The sequence below is a fragment of the Carassius gibelio genome, chromosome B2 (genome assembly GCF_023724105.1).
Source record: "Carassius gibelio isolate Cgi1373 ecotype wild population from Czech Republic chromosome B2, carGib1.2-hapl.c, whole genome shotgun sequence".
NCBI lineage: Eukaryota > Metazoa > Chordata > Actinopteri > Cypriniformes > Cyprinidae > Carassius > Carassius gibelio.
Genome location: NC_068397.1, coordinates 30,885,436 through 30,905,228, shown reverse-complemented (window position 1 = coordinate 30,905,228; position 19,793 = coordinate 30,885,436). Strand labels below are relative to the sequence as shown.

The 19,793-nt window shown below is 36.1% G+C and overlaps 1 long non-coding RNA gene across 1 annotated transcript in view; it reads left to right on the top strand.

The window, feature by feature from the left end:
* Nucleotides 1–19,793, top strand: part of LOC127951145 (uncharacterized) — a 24,918-nt gene extending 5,125 nt beyond the window's left edge. The window contains exons 2-3 of the long non-coding RNA XR_008152606.1: nucleotides 15,087–15,470; nucleotides 17,855–19,793. This is a non-coding gene — a long non-coding RNA (uncharacterized LOC127951145). The remainder of the gene's footprint in view (nucleotides 1–15,086; nucleotides 15,471–17,854) is intronic.

The window sequence follows — 19,793 nt, the reverse complement described above, 5'->3', positions numbered from 1 at the left end:
GGTTCCGATCGGACAAAAAACCTAGGACTAGTTCGCAAAAGTAGGTTTTTAACATATTTGTGAATAACAATTGAACGATTTGATTGACAGCAATGGTTCTTGAGGCAAAGTTGTGCATCATGAGGAGATCTATCAAATGATATGCATATTGTGTTGATATGTGAAACACCACGTGATTACAGAGCCATAAAACTCGTTAGCGCCAACTAGTGGCCAATTTCTTTCAAAATTCTTACAGACCTTAAGGTTCATGAGTCGAACGTACCCAGCGAGTTTCGTTCCGATGAACATCCGTTAACCCTTTCAAATAGGTGCTTAAATTTGTTTGGCCAATGGCGGCCATGTTTTTTGAGATATGCAAATGTCCTCATAGGTACTTGTGCCCCTTCAGACCAAGACACTGCATACCAATTTTCAAGTCGATCGAGCCAACGGTTGCCTGGTTATAGCCATTTATGTGTTTTTTAAATCTTATTGCGCCCCCAAGTGGCAGAGATATGCAATTTTTTTTATTTGACCAAAGATTGAGCTCATACATATGTGTACCAAGTTTGGTGAAGATATCTCATTCCGTTCAAGAGTTATAGTCAAAATAGTATTTGGCTAACGTTAGCATAGACGCTTTTTGGTGTACTGTTTCGCGTAAGAATTGAAATTTCAACTTTTTTTTGATAATTATTGATATTGAGTGTCCAGGGAATATTTATGAAGTGGTTTGGTTCTGATTGGTTGAAAATCCTAGGACTAGTTCGCAAAAGTAGGTTTCGGATATAGCTCGATTTTGCGAGAAAACGGTGCGTCGTAGACCCCAAAAAGGCGCCGTGCACTTTTGTTCGGGCTAACCCAAGGATTGCAACAATGCCATGTTTTTGAGTCTACGGCTAACGGTATACGATTTACGGCCAAAAATGTCCAAAATTTTAGTTTTTTGCACTGTAGCGCCCCCGTTAGGCCGATTGGGTCGAGACTCAGTATCTGACAAGAAGGCCGGACTACTACAATCTGACCAAATTTCAGCTTTCTAGCCCTTACGGTTTAGGCTGCACGATCAGTTTGAGTGGAGAATAATAATAATAATAATAATAATAATAATAATAATAATAATAATAATTAAAGCTGCAAGCAGCATTTACCGGGGTTCAAGCACATGAAGGCCTCTGAGGTGGTCTGAGCCAACCTGGATGCATGGATGACAGTTAAACACATCCAAAATGGAGAACAGGCTAACAGACAGACACACACACTGAAAGTAAATGATTAGACTAATATATGTATACTCTATAAGCATATGCACACACACACACACACACACAGAAAGACACACATATACATGCACAAACATTTTGTTGCAGATATAGGTATTTGAAATAAGTGATAGGTGACAATAAACTTATTGCAAGTCTTCTCTTTTTAAGAGTTTAGATGTCATTTTCAGGTTAAACTGTAATCACAATGTGGCAAAATAGTAAAAACTGATATATCTGTAAGAACAAAATGGAAAACATTGACTCAATGAGATTTAAAATGTTATAACAGTTACATTTTTGATGTTTTGGGATGAATTCATGAGTCATTTCAACAGTACTGTTCAACTTAACTGAATGAGCCCATTAGTGGTCTTCCACTGCCATCTAGAGGTTATAAATTGCATTTACTCAAGCAACACTGTGTTTTTAAACATAACTGTTATAGTTTAGTTTTTTTTTTTTTTGCCCAATCTCTCTTAAATATTGCGTGCTTGTTTAGAATGAAATTATGCATTATTTTACACAGTTTTAATAATTTGTGGGCTTTCTGTTTGTATTAATAGGCCTTTGTGTACACTATGCAAATAACATATTATAAAATTACTGGTTTATAATTGTCCAAATGCAATTGTTCAACATGTTTTTGATAATTATTGACCTTCAGAGTCTAGAGAATTGTACTTCAGTGGTTTTATTGATTTTCATCTTAAACCCTATCACAAGTATGCCAAAGTATCTTTTTTAAATAATCTTGAACATTTAATTAACAGCTTTATTGACAACATTGGTCCCAGAGGCAAAGTTGTTCAGAATGAGGAGATTTATCATATGATATGAAGATTTAGTGTTTTTGAGTGAATATATGAGCATTTTCAAACAATTTGAGGCCATTTACCATATGAATCTTGTGTTTTGAGACCTGTTGTACTGTTATAGCGCCACCTATGCTTCGATCTCCATGAAACTTTGCATGCTTGTTAAGAGTCACCTGTTACATGTTCTCACTGAGTTTCATAAAGTTTTGAGTTTTCGTTTAGGTTTTATAGGCTTTGGGGTATGTTTGGCCACACCCCTTTTTCTAAATTATCCCTTTACAGCTAACCAAAGGACAAAATTCAACATTTTTTTAATAATTATTGATCTAGAGAGTCCACAGAATATTACTGCAGTGGTTTGGTTCCGATCGGACAAAAAACCTAGGACTAGTTCGCAAAAGTAGGTTTTTAACATATTTGTGAATAACAATTGAACGATTTGATTGACAGCAATGGTTCTTGAGGCAAAGTTGTGCATCATGAGGAGATCTATCAAATGATATGCATATTGTGTTGATATGTGAAACACCACGTGATTACAGAGCCATAAAACTCGTTAGCGCCAACTAGTGGCCAATTTCTTTCAAAATTCTTACAGACCTTAAGGTTCATGAGTCGAACGTACCCAGCGAGTTTCGTTCCGATGAACATCCGTTAACCCTTTCAAATAGGTGCTTAAATTTGTTTGGCCAATGGCGGCCATGTTTTTTGAGATATGCAAATGTCCTCATAGGTACTTGTGCCCCTTCAGACCAAGACACTGCATACCAATTTTCAAGTCGATCGAGCCAACGGTTGCCTGGTTATAGCCATTTATGTGTTTTTTAAATCTTATTGCGCCCCCAAGTGGCAGAGATATGCAATTTTTTTTATTTGACCAAAGATTGAGCTCATACATATGTGTACCAAGTTTGGTGAAGATATCTCATTCCGTTCAAGAGTTATAGTCAAAATAGTATTTGGCTAACGTTAGCATAGACGCTTTTTGGTGTACTGTTTCGCGTAAGAATTGAAATTTCAACTTTTTTTTGATAATTATTGATATTGAGTGTCCAGGGAATATTTATGAAGTGGTTTGGTTCTGATTGGTTGAAAATCCTAGGACTAGTTCGCAAAAGTAGGTTTCGGATATAGCTCGATTTTGCGAGAAAACGGTGCGTCGTAGACCCCAAAAAGGCGCCGTACACTTTTGTTCGGGCTAACCCAAGGATTGCTACGATGCCATGTTTTTGAGTTTATGGCTAACGGTTTACGATTCACGGCCAAAAATGTCCAAAATTTTTGTTTTTTGCGCTGTAGCGCCCCCGTTTGGCCGATTGGGCTGAGACTTTGATAAGTTCTCCCCAAAATGAGCTCTACCATCTGTCCAAATTTCAGCTCTCTAGGACTTACGGTTTGGGCTGCACGTTCAGTTCTAGGGCGGAAGAATAATAATAATAATAATAATAATAATAATAATAAAAATCCTAACAATTACAATAGGGTTTCAGCACTGCGTGCTTGAACCCCTAATAATAAAAATCCTAACAAATACAATAGGGTTTCAGCACTGCGTGCTTGAACCCCTAATTAAAGCTGCAAGCAGCATTTACGGGGTTCAAGCACTTAAGGCATCTTAGGTGGTCAGAGCCAACCTGGACGTATATGGATGGCTGTTAAACACATCCAAAATGGAGAATAGGCTAACAGACAGACACACACACTGAAATTAAATGATTAAACTCGTTTTTAAGATTTTAGATGTCATTTTCAGGTTTCACTGTAATCATAATGTGGCAAAATTTTAAAAACTGATATGTCTGAATGAACAAAATGGAAAACTTTAACTCAATGAGATTTGAAATGTTTGAAAAGAGTGTTTTTTGTATTGTTTAGGCATTACATCCTTTCAACTGTACAGTTTAAGTTAGCTGAATGAGCCCATTAGTGGTTTTCCGCTGCCATCTAGTGGTTATAAATGGCAATTTCTCATACATCAATGTGTTAATCCTTTTAACTCTTAGTGTTTTTTGCCCAATATCTCTTAAATATGGCATGCTCGTTTAGAATGAAATTATGCATTATTTTACACAGTTTTGATAATTTGTGGGCTTTCTGTTTGTATTAATAGGCCTTTGTGTACACTATGCAAATAACATATTATAAAATTACTGGTTTATAGTTGTCCAAATGCAATTGTTCAACATGTTTTTGATAATTATTGACCTTCTGAGTCTAGAGAATTGTACTTCAGTGGTTTTATTGATTTTCAGCTTAAAGCCTTGGAATACTTTGCCAAAGTAACTTTTACAAATAATCTTGAATATTTAATTAACAGATTTATTGACAAAATTGGTCCCGGAGGCAAAGTTTTTCAGAATGAGGAGATCTATCATATGATATGAAGATTTAGTGTTTTTGAGTGAATATATGTGCATTTTCAAACAATTTGAGGCCATTTACCATCTAAATCTTGTGTTATGAGACCTTTTCTACTGTTATAGCGCCACCTATGGATCGATCTCCATGAAACTTTGCAGCCTTGTTGAGAGTCACCTGTTACATGATATCACCTAGTTTCATAAAGTTTTAAGTTTTCGTTTAGGTTTTATAGGCTTTGGGGTATGTTTGGCCACACCCCTTTTTCTAAATTACCCCTTTACAGCTAACCAAAGGACAAAATTCAACATTGTTTTGATAATTATTGATCTAGAGAGTCCATAGAATATTACTGCAGTGGTTTGGTTCCGATCGGGCAAAAAACCTAGGACTAGTTCGCAAAAGTAGGTTTTTAACATATTTGTGAATAACAATTGAACGATTTGATTGACAGCAATGGTTCTTGAAGCAAAGTTGTGCATTATGAGGAGATCTATCAAATGATATGCATATTGTGTTGATATGTGAAACACCACGTGATTACAGAGCCATAAAACTCGTTAGCGCCAACTAGTGGCCGATTTCTTTCAAAATTCTTACAGACCTTAAGGTTCATGAGTCGAACGTACCCAGCGAGTTTCGTTCCGATCAACATCCGTTAACCCTTTCAAATAGGTGCTTAAATTTTTTTGGCCAATGGCGGCCATGTTTTTTGAGATATGCAAATGTCCTCATAGGTACTTGTGCCCCTTCAGACCAAGACACTGCATACCAATTTTCAAGTCGATCGAGCCAACGGTTGCCTAGTTATAGCCATTTATGTGTTTTTTCTATCTTATTGCGCCCCCAAGTGGCAGAGATGCGCAATTTTTTTTATTTTACCCAAAATTGAGCTCGTACATATGTGTACCAAGTTTGGTGAAGTTATCTCATTCTGTTCAAGAGTTATAGTTAAAATAGCATTTGGCCAACGTTACTATAGACGCTTTTTGGCGTACTGTTTCGCGTAAAAATTGAAATTTCAACTTTTTTTTGATAATTATTGATATTGAGTGTCCAGGGAATATTTCTGAAGTGGTTTGGTTCTGATTGGTTGAAAATCCTAGGACTAGTTCGCAAAAGTAGGTTTCGGATATAGCTCGATTTTGCGAGAAAACGGTGCGTCGTAGACCCCAAAAAGGCGCCGTACACTTTTGTTCGGGCTAACCCAAGGATTGCTACAATGCCATGTTTTTGAGTTTATGGCTAACGGTTTACGATTCACGGCCAAAAATGTCCAAAATTTTTGTTTTTTGCGCTGTAGCGCCCCCGTTTGGCCGATTGGGCTGAGACTTTGATAAGTTCTCCCCAAAATGAGCTCTAAGATCTGTCCAAATTTCAGCTCTCTAGGCCTTACGGTTTGGGCTGCACGTTCAGTTCTAGGGCGGAAGAATAATAATAATAATTAAAGCTGCAAGCAGCATTTACGGGGTTCAAGCACATTAAGGCCTCTGAGGTGGTCTGAGCCAACCTGGATGTACGGATGACAGTTAAACACATCCAAAACGGAGAATAGGCTGACAGACAGACACACGCACTGAAATTAAATGATTAAACTAGTTTTAAGAGTTTGGATGTCATTTTCAGGTTTCACTGTAATCATAATGTGGCAATATTTTAAAAACTGGTAAGTCTGTATGAACAAAATGGAAAACTTTAACTCAGTGAGATTTAAAATGTTGTAACAGTGTTTTTTTTTATTGTTTAGGCATGAATTCATAAATCTTCTCAAAAGTACTGTTTCAATTTGCTGAATGAGCCCATTAGTGGTCTTCCGCTGCCATCTAGTGGTTGCATTTACTCAACACTGTTTTTAAACATAACTGTTATAGTGTAAAGTTTTTTGCCCAATCTCTCTTAAATTTTGCATGCTTGTTTAGAATGAAATTAGGCTTTATTTTACACAGTTTTGATAGTTTGTGGGCTTTCTGTTTGTATAAATAGGCCTTTGTGTACACTGTGAAAAGAACATATTATACAATCACTGGTTTATAGTTGTCCAAATGCAATTTTTCAACATGTTTTTAATTATTATTGACCTTCAGAGTCTAGAGAATTGTACTTCAGTGGTTTTATTGATTATCAGCTTAAAGCCTTGGACTACTTTGCCAAAGTAACTTTTTAAAATAATCTTCAATATTTAATTAACAGCTTTATTGACAACATTGGTCCCAAAAGTTGTTCAGAATGAGGAGATCTATCATATGATATGAAGATCTAGTGTTTATGTGAATATATGAGCATTTTCAGACAATTTGAGGCCATTTACCATATCAATCTTATGTTTTGAGACCTTTTCTACTGTCATAGCGCCACCTGTGGTCCGATCTCCATGAAAATTTGCATGCTTGTTAAGAGTCACCTGTTACATGTTTTCACCAAGTTTCATAAAGTTTTGAGTTTTCGTTTAGGTTTTATATGCTTTTGGGTATTTTGGTCACGCCCCTTTTCTAATTTAGCCAGTTAAAGCTAACCAAAGGACAAAATTCAACATTTTTTTGATAATTATTGATCTAGAGAGTCCAGATAAAATTACTGCAGTGGTTTGGTTTCGATCAGGTAAAAAATCTGGGACTAGTTCGCAAAAGTAAGTTTTTAACATATTTGTGAATAACAATTGAACGATTTGATTGACATCTTCGTTCCTTGAGGCAAAGTTGTTCACAAAGAGGAGATCTATCATATGATATGAAGATCTAGTGTTTGTGTGAATGTATGAACATGTCCTACAAATTGTGATCATTTTCTATTGAAAATGTGTGTTTTTGAGGCTTTTTCAACTGTTATAGCGCCACCTATGATCCGATCTCCATGAAACTTTGCATGCTTGTTAAGAGTCACCTGATACATGATTCCACGAAGTTTCATAAAGTTTTGAGTTTTCGTTTAGGTTTTATAGGCTTTGGGGTATGTTTGGCCACACCCCTTTTACTAAATTACCCCTTTACAGCTAACCAAAGGACAAAATTCAACATTTTTTTGATAATTATTGATCTAGAGAGTCGACAGAATATTACTGCAGTGGTTTGGTTCCGATCGGACAAAAAACCTAGGACTAGTTTGTAAAAGTAGGTTTTTACCATATTTGTGAATAACATTTGAACAATTTGATTGACAGCAATGGTTCTTGAGGCAAAGTTGTGCATTATGAGGAGATCTATCCAATGATATGCATATTGTGTTGATAAGTGAAACACCACGTGATTACAGAGCCAATAAACTCGTTAGCGCCAACTAGTGGCCGATTTCTTTCAAAATTCTTACAGACCTTAAGGTTCATGAGTCGAACGCACCCAGCGAGTTTCGTTCCGATCAACATCCGTTAACCCTTTCAAATAGGTGCTTAAAATTTTTTGGCCAATGGCGGCCATGTTTTTTGAGATATGCAAATGTCCTCATAGGTACTTGTGCCCCTTCAAACAAAGACACTGCATACCAATTTTTAGGTCGATCGAGCCAACGGTAGCCTAGTTATAGCCATTTATGTGTTTTTTCTTTTTATAGCGCCCCCAAGTGGCAGAGGTGTGCAATTTTTTTTATTTGACCAAAGTTTTAGGTCTTACAAATGTGTAGCAAGTTTGGTTAAGATATCTTATTTCTTTCACGAGTTATAGCCTGTTGCGTAAAATTGCTCCTCGACTTTCGAACGTTTTGGCATCCCATTACGACAGCGAGTCGAAATTTCAACTTTTTTTTGATAATTATTGATATTCCCTGGCCAGAGAACATTTCTGCAGTGGTTTGGTTCAGATTGGGCGAAAAACCTAGGACTAGTTCGCAAAAGTAGGTTTTGGACATACGTCAAATTTGCGAAAAAACGAGGCCTCCTAGACCCAAAATCAGAGTGACCGTTTTTAATTTCGCATGACCCACGGATTCCGGAAATGTAAAATTTTTGGCTCTATGATAAGCGGTTTAGGAGTTATTAGCACTAACGCATTTTTGATCACTGTAGCGCCCCCTTTAGGCCGATTGGGGCGAGCCTTTGGATCTGACAAGAAGGCCGGACTTCTACCATCTGACCAAGTTTCAGCTCTCTAGGCCTTACGGTTTGGGCTGCACGATCAGTTTGAGTGGAGAATAATAATAATAATAATAATAAAAATCCTAACAGATACAATAGGGTTTCAGCACTGCGTGCTTGAACCCCTAATAATAAAAATCCTAACAAATACAATAGGGTTTCAGCACTGCGTGCTTGAACCCCTAATAATAATTAAAGCTGCAAGCAGCATTTACGGGGTTCAAGCATTTAAGGCATCTGAGGTGGTCTGAGCCAACCTGGATGCATGGATGACAATTAAACACATCCAAAATGGAGAACAGGCTAACAGACAGACACACACACTGAAATTCAATGATTAAACTAATATATTAATACTCTATAAGCATTATACACACACACAAACACACACACATATACATGCACAAACATTTTGTTGCAGATATAGGTATTTGAAATAAGTGATAGGTGACAATGAACTTATTGCAAGTCTTCTCTTTTTAAGAGTTTAGATGTCATTTTCAGGTTAAACTGTAATCACAATGTGGCAAAATTTTAAAAACTGATACATCTGTATGAACAAAATGGAAAACATCAAATCAATTAGATTTAGAATGTTATAGCAGTTAATTTATTAATGTTTAGCTTGAATTCATGAAAACAGAACTGTTTAACTTAACTCAATGAGCCCATTAGTGGTCTTCCGCTGCCATCTAGTGGTTATAAATTGCATTTACTCAAACAACAGTGTTTTTAAACATAACTGTTATAGTGTTATTTTTTGCCCAATCTCTCTTAAATTTTGCATGCTTGTTAAGAATGAAATTATGCATTATTTTACACAGTTTTGATAATTTGTGGGCTTTCTGTTTGTATTAATAGGCCTTTGTGTACACTATGCAAATAACATATTATAAAATCAGTGGTTTATAGTTGTCCAAATGCAATTGTTAAACATGTTTTTGATAATTATTGACCTTCAGAGTCTACAGAATTGTACTTCAGTGGTTTTATTGATTTTTAGCTTAAAGCCTTGGAATACTTTGCCAAAGTAACTTTTTAAAATAATCTTGAATATTTAATTAACAGATTTATTGACAACATTGGTCCCAGAGGCAAAGTTGTTCAGAATGAGGAGATCTATCATATGATATGAAGATCTAGTGTTTTTGAGTGAATATATGAGCATTTTCAAACAATTTGAGGCAATTAACCATATAAATCTTGTGTTTTGAGACCTTTTCTACTGTTATAGCGCCACCTATGGTCCGTTCTCCATGAAACTTTGCAGCCTTGTTAAGAGTCACCTTTTACATGATTTCACCTAGTTTCATAAAGTTTAGAGTTTTCGTTTAGGTTTTATAGACTTTGGGGTATGTTCGGCCACACCCCTTTTCTTAATTACCCCTTTAACGCTAACCAAAGTACAAAATTCAACATTTTTTTGATAATTATTGATCTAGACAGTCCACAGAATATTACTGCAGTGGTTTGGTTCCGATCGAACAAAAAACCTAGGACTAGTTCGCAAAAGTAGGTTTTTAACCTATTTGTGAATAACAATTGAATGATTTGATTGACAGCAATGGTTCTTGAGGCGAAGTTGTGCATTATGAGGAGACCTATCATATGATATTAAGATCTAGTGTTTGTTTGAATGTATGAACATGTCCTACAAATTGTGATCATTTTCTATTTGAAAATGTGTGTTTTTGAGGCTTTTTCAACTGTTATAGCGCCACCTATGGTCCGATCTCCATGAAACATTGCATGCTTGTTAAGAGTCACCTGGTACATGTTTTTACCTAGTTTCATAAAGTTTTGAGTTTTCGTTTAGGTTTTATAGGCTTTGGGGTATGTTCGGCCACACCCCTTTTCTTAATTACCCCTTTAACGCTAACCAAAGTACAAAATTCAACATTTTTTTAATAATTATTGATCTAGAGAGTCCACAGATTATTACTGCAGTGGTTTGGTTCCGATCGGACAAAAAACCTAGGACTAGTTCGCAAAAGTAGGTTTTTAACATATTTGTGAATAATTAATGAACAATTTGATTGACAGCAATGGTTCTTGAGGCAAAGTTGTGCATTATGAGGAGATCTATCAAATGATATGCATATTGTGTTGATATGTGAAACACCACGTGATTACAGAGCCATAAAACTCGTTAGCGCCAACTAGTGTCCGATTTCTTTCAAAATTCTTACAGACCTTAAGGTTCATGAGTCGAACGTACCCAGCGAGTTTCGTTCCGATCAACATCCGTTAACCCTTTCAAATAGGTGCTTAAATTTATTTGGCCAATGGCGGCCATGTTTTTTGAGCTATGCAAATGTCCTCATAGGTATTTGTGCCCCTTCAGACCAAGACACTGCATACCAATTTTCAAGTCGATCAAGCCAACGGTTGCCTAGTTATAGCCATTTATGTGTTTTTTTCTTTTTATAGCGCCCCCAAGTGGCAGAGGTGTGCAATTTTTTTTATTTGACCAAAGTTTTAGCTCATACAAATGTTCAGCGAGTTTGGTTAAGATATCTCATTTCATTCATGAGTTATAGCCTGTTGTGTAAAATTGGTCCTCGACTTTCGAACATTTTGGCATCCCATTACGACAGTGGGTCGAAATTTCTACTTTTTTTTGATAATTATTAATATTCACTGGACAGAGAACATTTCTGCAGTGGTTTGGTTCAGATTGGGCGAAAAACCTAGGACTAGTTCGCAAAAGTAGGTTTTGGACATACGTCAAATTTGCGAAAAAACGAGGCCTCCTAGACCCAAAATCAGAGTGACCGTTTTTAATTTCGCATGACCCAGGGATTCCAGAAATGTTAAATTTTTGGCTCTATCACAAGCGGTTTAGGAGCTATTAGCAAAAACGCATTTTTGATCGCTGTAGCGCCCCCCACTGGCCGATTGGGCCGGTTCTTTGTATCTGAGTAGCGAGCAAGACTACTACCTTTTGACCAAGTTTCAGCTCTCTAGGCCTTACGGTTTGGGCTGCCCGTTCAGTTTTAAGGCGGAAAAATAATAATAATAATTAAAGCTGCAAGCAGCATTTTACCGGGGTTCAAGCATTTAAGGCATCTGAGGTGGTCAGAGCCAACCTGGATGTTTGGATGACATTTAAACACATCCAAAATGGAGAACAGGCTAACAGACAGACACACACACTGACAGCAAATGATTAGACTAATATATGTATACTCTATAAGCATATGCACACACACACACACACATTTTGTTGCAGATATAGGTATTTGAAATAAGTGATAGGTGACAGTAAACTTATTGCAAGTCTTCTCTTTTTTAGAGTTTAGATGTTATTTTCAGGTTAAACTGTAATCATAATGTGGCAAAATTGTTAAAACTGATATATCTGTATGAACAAAATGGAAAACATTGACTCAATGAGATTTAAAATGTTATAACAGTTCATTTTTTAATGTTTTGGCATGAATTCATGAATCCTATCTACAGTACTGTTCAACTTTACTGAATGAACCCATTAGTGGTCTTCCGCTACCATCTAGTGGTTATAAATTGTATTTACTCAAACAACACTGTGTTTTAAACATAACTGTTATAGTGTTGTTATTTTTTTTTTTGCCCAATCTCTCTTAAATTTTGCATGCTTGTTTAGAATGAAATTATGCATTATTTTACACAGTTTTGATAATTTGTGGGCTTTCTGTTTGTATTAATAGGCCTTTGTGTACACTATGCAAATAACATATTATAAAATTATTGGTTTATAGTTGCCCAAATGCAATTTTTCAACATGTTTTTGATAATTATTGACCTTCAGAGTCTAGAGAATTGTACTTCAGTGGTTTTATTGATTTTCATCTTAAACCGTATCACAAGTATGCCAAAGTAACTTTTTTAAATAATCTTGAATATTTAACAGCTTCATTGACAACATTGGTCCCAGAGGCAAAGTTGTTCAGAATGAGGAGATGTATCATATGATATGAAGATTTAGTGTTTTTGAGTGAATATATGAACATTTTCAAACAATTTGAGGCCATTTACCATGTAAATCTTGTGTTTTGAGACCTTTTCTACTGTTATAGCGCCACCTATGGTCTGATCTCCATGAAACTTTGCATGCTTGTTAAGAGTCACCTGTTACATGATTTCACTGAGTTTCATAAAGTTTTGAGTTTTCGTTTAGGTTTTATAGGCTTTGGGGTATGTTTGGCCACACCCCTTTTTCTAAATTACCCCGTTACAGCTAACCAAAGGACAAAATTCAACATTTTTTTAATAATTATTGATCTAGAGAGTCCACAGAATATTACTGCAGTGGTTTGGTTCCTATCGGGCAAAAAACCTAGGACTAGTTCGCAAAAGTAGGTTTTTAACATATTTGTGAATAACAATTGAACGATTTGATTGACAGCAATGGTTCTTGAGGCAAAGTTGTACATTACGAGGAGATCTATCAATTGATATGCATATTGTGTTGATATGTGAAACACCACGTGATTACAGAGCCATAAAACTCGTTAGCGCCAACTAGTGGCCGATTTCTTTCAAAATTCTTACAGACCTTAAGGTTCATGAGTCGAACGTACCCAGCGAGTTTCGTTCCGATCAACATCCGTTAACCCTTTCAAATAGGTGCTTAAAATTGTTTGGCCAATGGCGGCCATGTTTTTTTAGATATGCAAATGTCCTCATAGGTACTTGTGCCCCTTCAGACCAAGACACTGCATACCGATTTTCAAGTCGATCGAGCCAACGGTTGCCTAGTTATAGCCATTTATGTGTTTTTTCTATCTTATAGCGCCCCCAAGTGGCAGAGATGCGCAATTTTTTTGATTTGACCAAAAATTGAGCTCATACATATGTATACCGAGTTTGGTGAAGATATCTCATTCTGTTCAAGAGTTATAGTCAAAATAGCATTTGGCTAACGTTAGCATAGACGCTTTTTGGTGTACTGTTTCGCGTAAGAATTGAAATTTCAACTTTTTTTTAATAATTATTGATATTGAGTGTCCAGGGAATATTTCTGAAGTGGTTTGGTTCTGATTGGTTGAAAATCCTAGGACTAGTTCGCAAAAGTAGGTTTCGGATATAGCTCGATTTTGCGAGAAAACGGTGCGTCGTAGACCCCAAAAAGGCGCCGTGCACTTTTGTTCGGGCTAACCCAAGGATTGCAACAATGCCATGTTTTTGAGTCTACGGCTAACGGTATACGATTTACGGCCAAAAATGTCCAAAATTTTTGTTTTTTGCGCTGTAGCGCCCCCGTTAGGCCGATTGGGCTGAGACTTTGATAAGTTCTCCCCAAATTGAGCTCTACGATCTGTCCAAATTTCAGCTCTCTAGGCCTTACGGTTTGGGCTGCACGTTCAGTTTTACGGCGGAAGAATAATAATAATAATAATAATAATAATAATAATAATAATAATAATAAAAATCCTAACAAATACAATAGGGTTTCAGCACTGCGTGCTTGAACCCCTAATAATAATTAAAGCTGCAAGCAGCATTTACGGGGTTCAAGCATTTAAGGCATCTGAGGTGGTCTGAGCCAACCTGGATGCATGGATGACAGTTAAACACATCCAAAATGGAGAACAGGCTAACAGAAACACACACACTGAAATTCAATGATTAAACTAATATATTAATACTCAATAAGCATATGCACACACACACACACATATATATGCACAAACATTTTGTTGCAGATATAGGTATCTGAAATAAGTGATAGGTGACAATAAACTTATTGCAAGTCTTCTCTTTTTAAGAGTTTAGATGTCATTTTCAGATTAAACTGTAATCATAATGTGGCAAAATTGGAAAAACTGATACATCTGTATGAACAAAATGGAAAACATCAATTCAATGAGATTTAAAATGTTATAACAGTTAATTTATTAATGTTTAGCTTGAATTCATGAAAACAGTGCTGTTTAACTTAGCTGAATGAACACATTAGTGGTCTTCCGCTGCCATCTAGAGGTTATAAATTGTATTTACTCAAACAACAGTGTTTTTAAACATAACTGGTATAGTGTTATTTTTTTGCCCAATCTCTCTTAAATTTTGCATGCTTGCTTAGAATGAAATTATGCATTATTTTACACAGTTTTGATAATTTGTGGGCTTTCTGTTTGTATTAATAGGCCTTTGTGTACGCTATGTAAAATAACATATTATAAAACCACTGGTTTATAGTGGTCCAAATGCAATTGTTCAACATGTTTTTGATAATTATTGACCTTCAGAGTCTACAGAATTGTACTTCAGTGGTTTTATTGATTTTCATCTTAAACCGTATCACAAGTATGCCAAAGTAACTTTTTAAAATAATCTTGAATATTTAATTAACAGCTTTATTGACAACATTGGTCCCAGAGGCAAAGTTGTTCAGAATGAGGAGATCTATCATATGATATGAAGATTTAGTGTTTTTGAGTGAATATATGAGCATTTTCAAACAATTTGGGGCCATTTATCATATAAATCTTGTGTTTTGAGACCTTTTCTACTGTTATAGCGCCACCTTTGGTCTGATCTCCATGAAACTTTGCATGCTTGTTAAGAGTCACCTGATACATGATTTCCCTGAGTTTCATACAGTTTTGAGTTTTCCTTTAGGTTTTATAGGCTTTGGGGTATGTTTGGCCAAACCCCTTTTTCTAAATTACCCGGTTACAGCTAACCAAAGGACAAAATTCAACATTTTTTTAATAATTATTGATCTACAGAGTCCACAGAATATTACTGCAGTGGTTTGGTTCCGATCGGGCAAAAAACCTAGGACTAGTTCGCAAAAGTAGGTTTTTAACATATTTGTCAATAACAATTGAACGATTTGATTGACAGCAATGGTTCTTGAGGCAAAGTTGTGCATTACGAGGAGATCTATCAAATGATATGCATATTGTGTTGATATGTGAAACACCACGTGATTACAGAGCCATAAAACTCGTTAGCGCCAACTAGTGGCCGATTTCTTTCAAAATTCTTACAGACCTTAAGGTTCATGAGTCGAACGTACCCAACGAGTTTCGTTCCGATCAACATCCGTTAACCCTTTCAAATAGGTGCTTAAATTTGTTTGGCCAATGACGGCCATGTTTTTTGAGATATGCAAATGTCCTCATAAGTACTTGTGCCCCTTCAGACCAAGACACTGCATACCGATTTTCAAGTTGATCGAGCCAACGGTTGCCTAGTTATAGCAATTTATGTGTTTTTTCTATCTTATAGCGCCCCCAAGTGGCAGAGATGCGCAATTTTTTTGATTTGACCAAAGATTGAGCTCATACATATGTGTACCGAGTTTGGTGAAGATATCTCATTCCGTTCAAGAGTTATAGTCAAAATAGTATTTGGCTAACGTTAGCATAGACGCTTTTTGGCGTACTGTTTCGCGTAAGAATTGAAATTTCAACTTTTTTTTAATAATTATTGATATTGAGTGTCCAGGGAATATTTATGAAGTAGTTTGGTTCTGATTGGTTGAAAATCCTAGGACTAGTTCGCAAAAGTAGGTTTCGGATATAGCTCGATTTTGCGAGAAAACGGTGCGTCGTAGACCCCAAAAAGGCGCCGTGCACTTTTGTTCGGGCTAACCCAAGGATTGCAACAATGCCATGTTTTTGAGTCTACGGCTAACGGTATACGATTTACGGCCAAAAATGTCCAAAATTTTTGTTTTTTGCGCTGTAGCGCCCCCGTTAGGCCGATTGGGCTGAGACTTTGATAAGTTCTCCCCAAATTGAGCTCTACGAACTGTCCAAATTTCAGCTCTCTACGCCTTACGGTTTGGGCTGCACGTTCAGTTCTAGGGCAGAAGAATAATAATAATAATAATAATAATAATTAAAGCTGCAAGCAGCATTTTACCGGGGTTCAAGCATTTAAGGCATCTGAGGTGGTCAGAGCCAACCTGGATGTTTGGATGACATTTAAACACATCCAAAATGGAGAACAGGTTAACAGACAGACACACACACTGAAAGTAAATGATTAGACTAATATATGTATACTCTATAAGCATATGCACACACACACACACAAAGACACACATATACATGCACAAACATTTTGTTGCAGATATAGGTATTTGAAATAAGTGATAGGTGACATAAAATTACTGCAAGTCTTCTCTTTTTCAGAGTTTAGATGTCATTTTCAGGTTAAACTGTAATCATAATGTGGCAAAATTGTAAAAACTGATACATCTGTATAAACAAAATGGAAAACATCAATTCAATGAGATTTAAAATGTTATAACAGTTAATTTATTAATGTTTTGGCATGAATTCATGAAAACAGTACTGTTTAACTAGCTGAATGAGCCCATTAGTGGTCTTCCGCTGCCATCTAGTGGTTATAAATTGCATTTACTCAAACAACATTGTGTTTTAAAACATAACTGTTATAGTGTTGTAATTTTTTTTTGCCCAATCTCTCTTAAATTTTGCATGCTTATTTAGAATGAAATCATGCATTATTTTACACAGTTTTGATAATTTGTGGGCTTTCTGTTTGTATAAATAGGCCTTTGTGTACACTATGCAAATAACATATTATAAAATTATTGGTTTATAGTTGCCCAAATGCAATTGTTCAACATGTTTTTGATAATTATTGACCTTCAGAGTCTAGAGAATTGTACTTCAGTGGTTTTATTGATTTTCATCTTAAACCGTATCACAAGTATGCCAAAGTAACTTTTTAAAATAATCTTGAATATTTAATTAACAGCTTTATTGACAACATTGGTCCCAGAGGCAAAGTTGTTCAGAATGAGGAGATTTATCATATGATATGAAGATTTAGTGTTTTTCAGTGAATATATGAACATTTTCAAACAATTTGAGGCCATTTACCATATAAATCTTGTGTTTTGAGACCTTTTCTACTGTTATAGCGCCACCTATGATCCGATCTCCATGACACTTTGCATGCTTGTTAAGAGTCACGTGTTACATGTTTTCACCGAGTTTCATAAAGTTTTGAGTTTTCGTTTAGGTTTTATAGGCTTTGGGGTATGTTTGGCCACACCCCTTTTCTAAATTACCCATTTAAAGCTAACCAAAGGACAAAATTCAACATTTTTTTGATAATTATTGATCTAGAGAGTCCACAGAATATTACTGCAGTGGTTTGGTCCCGATCGGACAAAAAACCTAGGACTAGTTCGCAAAAGTAGGTTTTTAACATATATGTAAATAACAATTGAACGATTTGATTGACAGCAATGGTTCTTGAGGCAAAGTTGTGCATTATGAGGAGATCTATCAAATGATATGCATATTGTGTTGATATGTGAAACACCACGTGATTACAGAGCCATAAAACTCGTTAGCGCCAACTAGTGGCCGATTTCTTTCAAAATTCTTACAGACCTTAAGGTTCATGAGTCGAACGTACCCAGTGAGTTTCGTTCCGATCAACATCCGTTAACCCTTTCAAATAGGTGCTTAAAATTGTTTGGCCAATGGCGGCCATGTTTTTTGAGATATGCAAATGTCCTCATAGGTACTTGTGCCCCTTCAGACCAAGACACTGCATACCAATTTTCAAGTCGATCGAGCGAACGGTTGCCTAGTTATAGCCATTTATGTGTTTTTTAAATCTTATTGCGCCCCCAAGTGGCAGAGCTGCGCAATTTTTTTTATTTGACCAAAGATTGAGCTTATACATATGTGTACCGAGTTTGGTGAAGATATCTCATTCCGTTCAAGAGTTATAGTCAAAATAGCATTTGGCTAACGTTAGGATAGACGCTTTTTGGTGTACTGTTTCGCGTAAGAATTGAAATTTCAACTTTTTTTTGATAATTATTGATATTGAGTGTCCAGGGAATATTTCTGAAGTGGTTTGATTCCGATTGGTTAAAAATCCTAGGACTAGTTCGCAAAAGTAGGTTTCGGATATAGCTCGATTTTGCGAGAAAACGGTGCGTCGTAGAGCAAAAAATGCAGCTGTGCACTTTTGTTCGGGCTAACCCAAGGATTGCAACGATGCCTTGTTTTTGAGTCTACAGCTAACGGTTTACGATCTGCGGCCAAAAATGTCCAAAATTTTTGTTTTTTGCGCTGTAGCGCCCCCGTTAGGCCGATTGGGCTGAGACTTTGATAAGTTCTCCCCAAAATGAGCTCTACGATCTGTCCAAATTTCAGCTCTCTAGGCCTTACGGTTTGGGCTGCACGTTCAGTTCTAGGGCAGAAGAATAATAATAATAATAAAAATCCTAACAATTACAAGAGGGTTTCAGCACTGCGTGCTTGAACCCCTAATAATAATAAAAATCCTAACAATTACAATAGGGTTTCAGCACTGCGTGCTTGAACCCCTAATAAAAATCCTAACAATTACAATAGGGTTTCAGCACTGCGTGCTTGAACCCCTAAAAATCCTAACAATTACAATAGGGTTTCAGCACTGCGTGCTTGAACCCCTAATTAAAGCTGCAAGCAGCATTTTACCGGGGTTCAAGCACATTAAGGCCTCTGAGGTGGTCAGAGCCAACCTGGATGCATGGATGACAGTTAAACACATCCAAAATGGAGAACAGGCTAACAGACAGACACACACACTGAAAGTAAATGATTAGACTAATATATGTATACTCTATAAGCATATGCACACACACACACACATTTTGTTGCAGATATAGGTATTTGAAATAAGTTATTGGTGGCAGTAAACTTATTGCAAGTCTGCTCTTTTTTAGAGTTTAGATGTCATTTTCAGGTTAAACTGTAATCATAATGTGGCAAAATTGTTAAAACTGATACATCTGTATGAACAAAATGGAAAACATCAATTCAATGAGATTTAAAATGTTATAACAGTTAATTTATTAATGTTTTGGCATGAATTCATAAAAACAGTACTAGCTGAATGAGCCAATTAGTGGTCTTCTGCTGCCATCTAGTGGTTATAAATTGCATTTACTCAAACAACACTGTGTTTTTAAACATAACTGTTATAGTGTTGTTATTTTTTTTTTTGCCCAATCTCTCTTAAATTTTGCATGCTTGTTTAGAATGAAATTATGCATTATTTTACACAGTTTTGATAATTTGTGGGCTTTCTGATTGTATTAATAGGCCTTTGTGTGGACTATGAAAAGAACATATTATAAAATGACTGGTTTATAGTTGCCCAAATGCAATTGTTCAACATGTTTTTGATAATTATTGACCTTCAGAGTCTAGAGAATTGTACTTCAGTGGTTTTATTGATTTTCATCTTAAACTGTATCACAAGTATGCCAAAGTAACTTTTTTAAATAATCTTGAATATTTAATTAACAGCTTTATTGACAACATTGGTCCCAGAGGC